Below are 9,848 nucleotides of genomic sequence, written 5' to 3' on the forward strand. Positions count from 1 at the left end.
ACAGGAAGCAAGATGCTGATTGTGTCTTAATATCTCATGGCCCGTTTACAAATTCAAGGTATTAAATGGGGTGAGGGGAGAGTGGGGGGATGAATGGAATCACTAGATCCCTGATTTGGCTCCAAGATAGCTATGTCACTCTTGGGAAAGCCACTTAACTTCCCTTTCCCTTCAGCTGCAAAATAGGGTCCATTTTAAGTGATCCTTAAGATCCTACCTTCTCTAAGAGTCTGCAAAACCATGAACCTATAGATAAGACCAAAGAAAACACCCTCCTTTCCAACTTGGCATAAGTGGAAGTTTTACTCTAGGGAAACAGACCTTCATGATGTGTAGGTCACAGAGAAATGTCAAGCAAATAAAAGGACAAGGAAAAAGAAATCAGAGACAGAAAAGGCATGTGCAATGCACCACACGAAAAGAAAGCGCACTTTTTTTCTCCCTTTGAAGTCAATAGAGAAAAGAGCAATAAAATCCAAAATCCAACAATATCAACCAGAAATCAGTCTGTTTTCAGATTCTGTTGCTACAGTAGCAAAAGAAAGTAGCTAGCTCCTTCCCAAGGGCTCCTGGGTAGGGAGCATCCATCAAATCACAGACACGCCCTCTATTCAAACTCGATTTGGCTAAAATGACTTTTTTATGAGAACTCATGAGAAAATGGTTGACTTCCAGCCCTTATGTTATCAGAGTTGTTTGACATTGAATTACATGGACCCAGACTATAAATCTTGACTTCAGGCTCACATGCGAGGCATTTGATGTGTCTGGGAACCTGCTGAAGAAAGAAATTAGCTGTAAAACAAAGTAAAACGCCTGTTCCCATGGGAAGACTCGGCAGGACTGCTAATAGATCATGTGTTCATTTGGAAGACACTTGTTCCTTTGGTCAAACAACAACTAATATTTTTGCTTTCCACTACCCTGAACAGGAAATATGGTGCTAAGGGCCGATAGACAGGGCAAGGCATCAGATTAATTACACGGTCAGTAAACATTTGCTCACCCATGTTTCCTAACGGTTTGAACACTTCCTGGTTAGAGATCAGGGATGCCACTGGCCTCTGTTAACTGTTTTACTCTTGTATAAATGTCTGGGAAGATGGAATACATTTTCAAGGAGGCCCACAATGAGAGGACTATGAGGGTATGGGGGTGCAGTTGAAAGCAACCTCTGCTTACAACCTGTGCTGTGGCTGCCACAATCTACTGCCCTCACAAAGAGCATCTAAAAATCTGAACTCGATAAGATGATCTGATGTCATTTGGAAATTCTCTTTCCTCTTTGGTGGATAATTTTTTTTTTTTTTCTTAGAAAGAGACAGAGAGTGAGAGCACATGTGACTGGGGAGAGGGACAAAGGGAGCGAAAAAATCCCAAGCAGACTCTCTGCTGAGCGGGGAGCCAGACACGGGGTTCAATCCCACGACCCTGAGATCATGACCTTAGCCAAAATCAGTAGTCAGACGCTTAACTAGCTGATCCACCCAGGTGCCCCTGGGAGATGGATATTTAATGGAACTTTAGGTTCATTCTAAAGAAGAGAAAAGGCAAAGCATTCTGGGAAAGATAGATGGTAATCACCTCAGAACACCTGCCATCTAGTCTAGTCTACTTAGAAATCGCTTCTCTAGGGCAACTGCAAAGAATGGACAAAGACAATGCCTGCCTGGAGTGGTTTTTTTTGTTGTTGTTGTTGTTGTTGTTTTTTAAATCAACATACAATGTATTATTTGTTTCAGGGGTTCAGGTGTGTGAATCATCAGTCTTACACAATACACAGCAATCACCATAGCACTTACCCTCCAAAGTTAAAGCAGTGTTTCTCCAAGTGTGACCTTGGACCAACGGCCCAGGTATCCCTTGGAAAACTTATCAGAAATGCAGAATCTCTGGCCCCACCACAGACCTGCTCAATAGGAAATCCTTGGGGGTGGGGCTAGCAATCTGAATTACAGCAAATTCTTCTGGTGACTCTGATACCACTAAAGTCTGAGAATCCCTCACATAAAAGGATTCTCATATACCTGCTCTACAAATGCCACCCAAGACTGAGACTCAAGCTCTCTGCTGTATTATATAAGGTCCTTATGATCTGGCCCAACCTATGTACTGCAGTCATAAATGCCAGCTATACATACCTCTGCTAGGCCCAGTTTATTCGTGCTTTGAGGACTTTTCCTGGAAACTTCTTATGTCTGGCTCCTTAGTTCAATTTCCTGTTCAAATGTTACATTTTTCATAAAGTAGTCCCTTACCACAGACACCCTTTTAAGTATCTGCCAACAGATACTATCCAGAATTGTCCATGTAGCAACTTTCCAAGATCAGAGATAACTTTATGACTTTGTTTCTATGTTCATGGCCCATTCTCACAGAGTGGAATATAAAACTCCATAAGAGTTCTTTATGCCCACTATACACTATGTCTAATATATATATATACCCCCTACTCTTCAAAAAAAAGTGCAGCATGTAGGCCCTCTCTTCCCACCCCTTCCCAAAATCTATTCTTATTTGTCAATTACACCTTAAAAAGGTGATGAAAAACTCTATTCTTAAATATTCTCAGTTAAAAATCCATATAAAGGAAAAGAAGACAAAGCATTTACATCAAGAGAAATGAAAATTCAAATTCCAGGCATCATTCAATAAGTACAATGTGCCTTTTAGATACTGGGGAGGGTCAAAAGAGTTCCCTAAAATAGCACCCTTTGGGCATCTAAAGAAGGGTCTGTAATGCTTTCCAACAGATGAGTTCTGATTTGCATGTAGTTCCTTTTTCTTTTACCATAAGCAGAAGACCGTGGTCACTATAAGAAACTTTATCTGTTATGAGATAAGAAAGTCATCAAAATTCAGTGCCTAAACTAACTTTCTCTCTACCTAATTGTGCCTTTGTATTTTTTTCTCTATTTTATCTTCATATATCTTTCACAAAACTCAACACAGAAGCAGAAACTTGAACATAAAGAGGTGTGCATCTAAACAGCACATGGCCCTGGAGATCCAGAAGCTCCTTCACAAGGTAGCAGGTTATTTTATTGGTCATTCAATAAAGGATGCCTGAATGGCATTACTTTTGCCTCCATAATGGCTTAAATGCTTCCAAGAGGCATTAGAGTCACTTTCTCCCTGCAGAGATGGAAGAATAACACAGATGACAGTGCATTTAGTAAGAGGCAGACAATGCCCGTGGTTGCTCCATTACTCTGTCATCAGAGATATCAGCACTAGGTTGGGCGCTGAGCATTAGCCCATGTAGCCTGATATGAGTTCATGGAGCTGGAATTCAAAACACTAACCAGCTGTGGGAACCCAGTGAGAAGCCTGTCACACTGAATGGTATCCAGATTAGAGCTGTGAGAATTTGGGAAAACCCTTCTCGCTAAGTAAGTTTTCTTCTTCAGTTTTCTTTCTTATTTGAATTTTCAATGTTTGCTAGAGTCCTGAACCTATAGCTATACATTTGAATAATGGAAAAAGACAGCTCTTAAAAATATTTTTTGAGGAAATAATAGAAATTATAATAGTGACTGGATATTTGATGACCTTGTAATTATAATTTTTAGGGGTGATAATAGCATTAGGTTTATGTAGCAAAATATCCATAACTCTTTAGAGATGTGTGCTGAGAGGAATGTATGGTGGAATGAAATGATGTTTGGAATTTGCTTTAAAACAATACAGAAAAAAAAAATGAGAGGGAAAGGAAAAGATTAACAAGAATTGCAAACCCTCAGTAATTGTTGGATCTGGGTTGGGTTACCGCAGATCAATAGAATATTCTCTCCTCTTGTAAAAGTATGTTTGAAAATAAACATAATAAAAATATAAAACATAAAATTGGAAAAGCACAGTAAAGAAAAAGAAATAATGCCAGACCAAAAGCAAAGTTATCTCTTAAGTAACATAGAAAATGTCTTTTCTGTTAAGGATTTTCTCAAGGCCAGCCACTGTCAAATAATCTATAAAACCAAAAAAAAGGAGAAAGTCATGTTCTCAGGCACTCAGGTCTTAAAAATATCCTTTTGTGGTATATGTATTGGTAGGAGCAGGCAAAGAAACTTAAGTAAATAGAAAAGAAATCAGAAATGACATTGCTTTATTTGGTAGTTGATTGTTCATAGGAGTGTCCGTAATGGGAATAGACCAAAACAGAGATATGTGGGTCCCAGGTTCTATGGAATTTTTTTCCTCATGAGTCCCTGGGACTTTCAATTAACATTTCTATCCTTTAGTTTCCTCACCTATAAATTACAGGGTTGCATGAAAGGAGAACTAAGGTGTCGTCCAGGCCTCAAAGTGCAAATTTCAGATTATGTTACCAAATCTCCTTCAGAAATATGGGAGAATAAAAAAAAAAAAAAAAAAAAAAAAGGTCAAGTTCTAGATTCGACTTGACTACTCGGGAGATGGCATATTTATTAAGCCTCTATTGAATTCTCAACACAGGAAACACAAGTGTAACAACCTTTTTTTTGTTTAGAAAATCCAATTATCAAATGAAGCAATGTGGAAAATAAACAGGTTTCAAAACAGTTTTAGCAACAGTATAATTCTACTAAGAAAAAAAAAATCTCTCTAATATTTTGTGAATTTGTTTCCTTAAAACAGAAAAGAATGGATACAAATGGCCTTTACTTATACATCAAGAAAGTTCTGAAATAATTTTTTTCCCTCAAAATGTTTGAAAACATGTATATTTCTAGTGAAATTAAACAGTTTGAAGTGGGAGGGTTGGCAGGGCAAAGATGGATTTACAACACCACCCAAAGCAGGTGTTCACTTAGGCTCTTCCCTGGAAAGGTTAGCAAGTGTTGGTGTTGCAAATACATGACCCATTTCAGAAAGATGCCCTGGAGGCAGCTCTTTTTTTTTTTTTTTAATTTATTTTTTTAAAGATTTTATTTATTTGACAGAGATCACAAGTAGGCAGAGAGGCAGGCAGGGAGAGAAGAGGAAGCAGGCTTCCCGCTGAGCAGAGAGCCTCGTCTCCAGGCTCAATCCCAGGACCCTGGGATCATGACCTGAGCTGAAGGCAGAGGCTTTAACCCACTGAGCCACCCAGGCACCCCAAGACAGCTCTTGATGTACAAATTTGAAGTCCATTTTATTCTGAGGTCCCGCTTTCTACAACTTGGTGTTTTCCAGATTTCTTTCACTTCTGCTTTATTTGAAATTTGAGGTTAGTGAAAAAAAAAAAGGGATGATTTAAGTTTAGTGAACCACACATCAGCAAACGTGCATCAGGACTGCTCTCTCTTCCACAGGGACAGGTATGGTAGATCTCAGTCCAATTAGAATGCTGCCCTTCTTTTTTCATTCAAATCAACCTATTCCTTTCTAAGAACCAGACGTGAAATATTAAGCAAAGGTGACTGGGCAAGGGGGAAAAAATATCTTATTATTCCTCTGAGAAACCCTGAAAAGAAGAAAGAGAATTTTTCTCATTCCAGGCTGCTCTATTAACTGAGCTGTGATTTATTATCAAACATAAAAACACAAACTGATGGAATCTATATTTAATATCTATTAAGAGTTTGGCGATACTGTTGTCAGATAATAATTATTTTTCTAAGAAAATATCTTAAAGAATTTTTCTGAATTCTATATTGCCACTTTCTGACCTTCTGAGACCGGTTCTTTTATCCAGTCAGAAAACATTTCTCCAACTTTACAATGAACATTAATGAAAGGAAAAAAAATTCAACATCTGTACGTTTATTTCAAGGTAATCCTTTGAGAACGGATGCAGTTCCATGGCCATAATTATACTTAATTCCATCTAATTCCTGTATGAGAGACATCCCATAGAAGTTGTGAGCTTCAGAAAAAGTATTTGTGCCATCTGATAGGATTCTTAGCAGTTTTACCATCAACTTTAAAACAAGGAGACAGTGCTGGCTTTCTGAGGTATCTAAATGAAAGTTTCTCAATCCTGCATTGGAATCACCTAGAGGGACTTAAACCACAGCTCTGACTTGCAGAATTTCTAATTCCAAAGTTCTGGACTGCAATCTTAGAAATTGCATTTCTAACAAGTTCCTGGATGATCCTAATACTCTTGATGCTGGTTTAGAGACCATATTTTGAGAACCAGGGACCTAAATATATGCAGCATTAAGCACTTGAATAACAGAAAACTATTAATCACTTCATCCAGTTCTGCAGAGCCTCTTAAAAATGTTTAAACCACTTAAACATTTTGACTGGGGGATGGGTAAGAAAGGAGCCTCTACCTCCCCACTTTGGAAACTTAAAACCTGAACATACACAGCTCTCAGTAGAAACAAAATCATCCTAGGTTTGGGCTCAGCTATAGTAGAGTGCAAGCAACTCAGAATTAGGTAAAAGATTCCTAAGTTTCAGTGTAAGGAAGGGCGTTTGGTCACCATGTAATCCTGGCCATGCAGGTGCATGAAGCATCAAGAACTTCAGGGAGTGAAAAGGGGCGGAGTAGTATTTCGGTGCTTTGGAGTGCCCCCTGACCCTGATTGTTATTAGCAGCACAATAAAACATCTAAAGATTCTGAGATTTCAGGATGTGATCTGAAGTTCCACCAATGGGACAGAGCAAGTGAAGTTCACCACCTCGGCCATGGCTGTTGACCTCTGTGGATGATCAGTTCTGTCTCTATTACCTCTGGCTCCTTAAATGTCCTTGCTGGCCCAGGCCTCCGCTTTCGTCACCGGACCCTCTGGTTGTCCTTCATACTAAGGTGATGATGACAACAAGCATAAAGAAGTCTTTCAAAAGTGATTTCCTGTATCTCACTTATCCCAGCTCAGAAAAATCTCGCCATTCAAATAAACTGGCGTCAGAGAAACAGTGGGAAGAAGAAGGGATGGAGGAGGGGGAGGGGGTGGGGGAGGGGAATTCCTTTCAAAAGCTCTCCCTGTGAGAAGAGGAGACAGGAGCAGGAAGAGGAGGAGCCCAAGGCTGGCTATTTTTAAAATGAAATGCAGAGCCCTTTGGTCCTCTCCCCTGTTTCTCTGAAGCCCCCCCGAACAACTTGCCAAAGGCATAAATCGCTGGGCAATTCATTCTGTCTGTATTTCCTCTGTACTCTATTTAGCCACGCAAGTACAGCCAAAGCCATATGGGCAGAAATATGGACTTTTCCTCAAAATCTGCAACCTCCTTTCACAAAGCTGACTTCCATCAGGACCAAAGTGTTGCCTCCCAAATGATGTCACTCATAAAGGGATCCCGGAAGAAAGAAGAAAGGAAATTCATAATGGTTTGGGGGTGCAAGTTGAATCTTAACATAGACAGGACAATAGGATTCCTACCCCAGCAGAGGGTACCACTTGTGCCCCCAGGGGAAGGTCAGTTCACTGAAGATGCAGATGGAGTTTTAGCCGCCCTACTGGCTCTCACCCCTCGAGGTGGGAGAAGGAATTGCAAAACTGACTGTTCCAAGCTAATTGAAAGAAAGAGAAAATAAGCCCTGGTGTTGATACAGAAAAATCTAGGACAGGACAAAGGCAACTCTCAATTTACCTGCCGGCCTACTTATTCTTCTAATAAAAGGCGTGTTATCTGTACCAGAAACGAGAGCTGATGCCTGTGTTAACACTTGTTGTCTCTGTTTTATTTTTAGGCTCTTTACTCAGAGAAAGGACAACAAGGCCAGCTGGACTTCAGGCCTCAGGCCACACTTGGTTTTCTCAGGTTTCTCTGCACACAAAGGCCCAAAATAATTTTCCGTCATGACCTGGCCAGGAAGTAGAGCCGGCTCTCAGGGTGGCCACTGAAAATGGGCATGTGAACTTGGTTATCTGTCCTTAGTAGGGTCTGTATCATCACCCAATTTGATTTTCCTATCCAGATGGTATTTTTTCCCTGCTGAGGCAATGCTTAGGTAGAAGAAAAATACACATATATATGTATATATGTATGTGTGCATGTACATGTGTGTAGTGTAGATATATATATATATAATCAAGATTTTTACATATTTTGTATAAACTTACATAAACATTTTTATATATTTTATATATATATATATATAAGTATGTGTGTATGTGTGTGTGTGTGTATATATATATATATATATACATACATATACACAAAATCTTGATATATATATATATAGAGAGAGAGAGAGATGATATGGCAAATCTAAGAAAAAGTGAAAAGTTCTAAGAACCAAGACACTGTCTCTGATGAAAATGTTAGCATAGTGGTAGGTATTAGCAGTGGGAGGCCAGCACAGGGTACTTCCTGGGACAAAGCTGCCTATGTTTTCTTCATTTCTATGGGGGAAATGCAGCTGTCACCTGTAACACCTGCAACACCTGGGAAGTCTGGGAATGCCCATGGCAACCAGCCTAATCAGCTTCATGAAGAAGGCTCCAGTTGTGCCTGCCAAGGGCAAGTCTACCAGATGGCCCTGAACTCCAGGGAGGGTAATGCAGCCCAAGACACCAAAATGGTTCCCAAACTCCCCAGCCAATCTCAGAACTCCTTCAGCATTATTTGCCATAGATAAACCACTTGATATTTTCTTCTCAACACCCCCCCCCTTTTTTTTGTTTTGCTTAAATCAAGTCACTGAAAAAATAACAAGTCCTTGTGGAAAACATTGAAGTAGACAAGAGTATATGAGAGAAGTTCCAATAGAACATAAACAGAAATGCTTCCCACCCTAGACCCTGAGCCTGAGGCCTGCTTCTCTTCCTTTAAAAGGAAGACTCATGGGAGTTACAGAGATGACAGAAATGCATTAGTGCCAAATGGAGATTTTCTAACTAATCAGAAAAAAAATGAAAGAGATTGAGAAAAAAAAAAAAAAAAAGCAACTCACCATGGGATCCAAAGTTATCTGGCTCTATGTCAATTAAAAAAAAAAAATTTCAAATACCTACATCAGTGTTTTTCAAACTTTTTTTTTCAGCCATGATCCACTGAAGAAATGGACTAATGTCACAAACTGTGAGTGCACACACACCGGTATGTAAATACTTCCCTTTACCCAGCATAATGCACTCTAATACTTCTTGTTCTGTTTCATTTTTCAAAAAATGCCATTTGTGACCTATAGCACAGAGTTTTAAAAACACTGCCTTAAACATTGGGAAATACTGGTTATGCTTCATGTTCCTAACCCTATCCCCAACACTAACACTATTCACAATTACCCAATCACTGTTTATTCAACACAATCAACTCTATTAAAATATTCTTTTTCAGCTTTTCTTTCCCACTAAAACATAAAATTTTTCTTTCTGAGCCAAACTGTCAGTACCATCAGCTCAGAGAATATCATATGTACCTTATGTTGTATTACAAAAGATGTACCATAAATGCACAAGGAACAAATTTAGTCATTACACTGCTGGATATCTGGAAATTTTAATATTTTTTCCTATGGATTTGGTCCCCATAAATTAAAATGAAATTATACTATAATTAAAGTATATCTGTCATTTATGCTGGTGATGGACACAAAAGAAGAAACAGTCACTTCCCCTTCCTGCTAGAACACTTCAAAGTGCCTACAAGTGAAAGCTTGTCTGTGACAGGAAGTGTCATGACTCAAAAGTGAGGCACACAGCAGACATGTTGGGTTAGAAGTGGCTGTTTTTGCACAGCCACTATTCTGACCATGTAGCCACATGTGGAGAAATTACACCATGTATCATTGTACCATTGATCCTGCCAAAGAAGGAGTGAGACTAAAGCATATCCTGGAAAACAACTTTCTTGTGACATAAAATCTTGGGATAAGATCATACCAATTGTAGTTTTATCACTTACAGAACAATCTCAGGGAGTTTCATCCGGGGATTCTGGTTTTCTACTTTATGGAACAACAAATGAAGTGAAATTTTATTTTCAG

General features: G+C 39.2%; 1 long non-coding RNA gene across 1 annotated transcript; it reads left to right on the plus strand.

The window, feature by feature from the left end:
* The first annotated feature begins 3,311 nt into the window (after window positions 1-3,311).
* Window positions 3,312-9,381, plus strand: LOC309871002. The gene is made up of 4 exons (XR_014314932.1): window positions 3,312-3,392; window positions 7,608-7,799; window positions 8,280-8,415; window positions 8,904-9,381. It is a non-coding gene; the product is annotated as an uncharacterized lncRNA (long non-coding RNA).
* Window positions 9,382-9,848: the final 467 nt, after the last annotated feature.

The sequence above is a fragment of the Mustela nivalis genome (genome assembly GCF_964662115.1).
Source record: "Mustela nivalis genome assembly, chromosome: 8".
NCBI lineage: Eukaryota > Metazoa > Chordata > Mammalia > Carnivora > Mustelidae > Mustela > Mustela nivalis.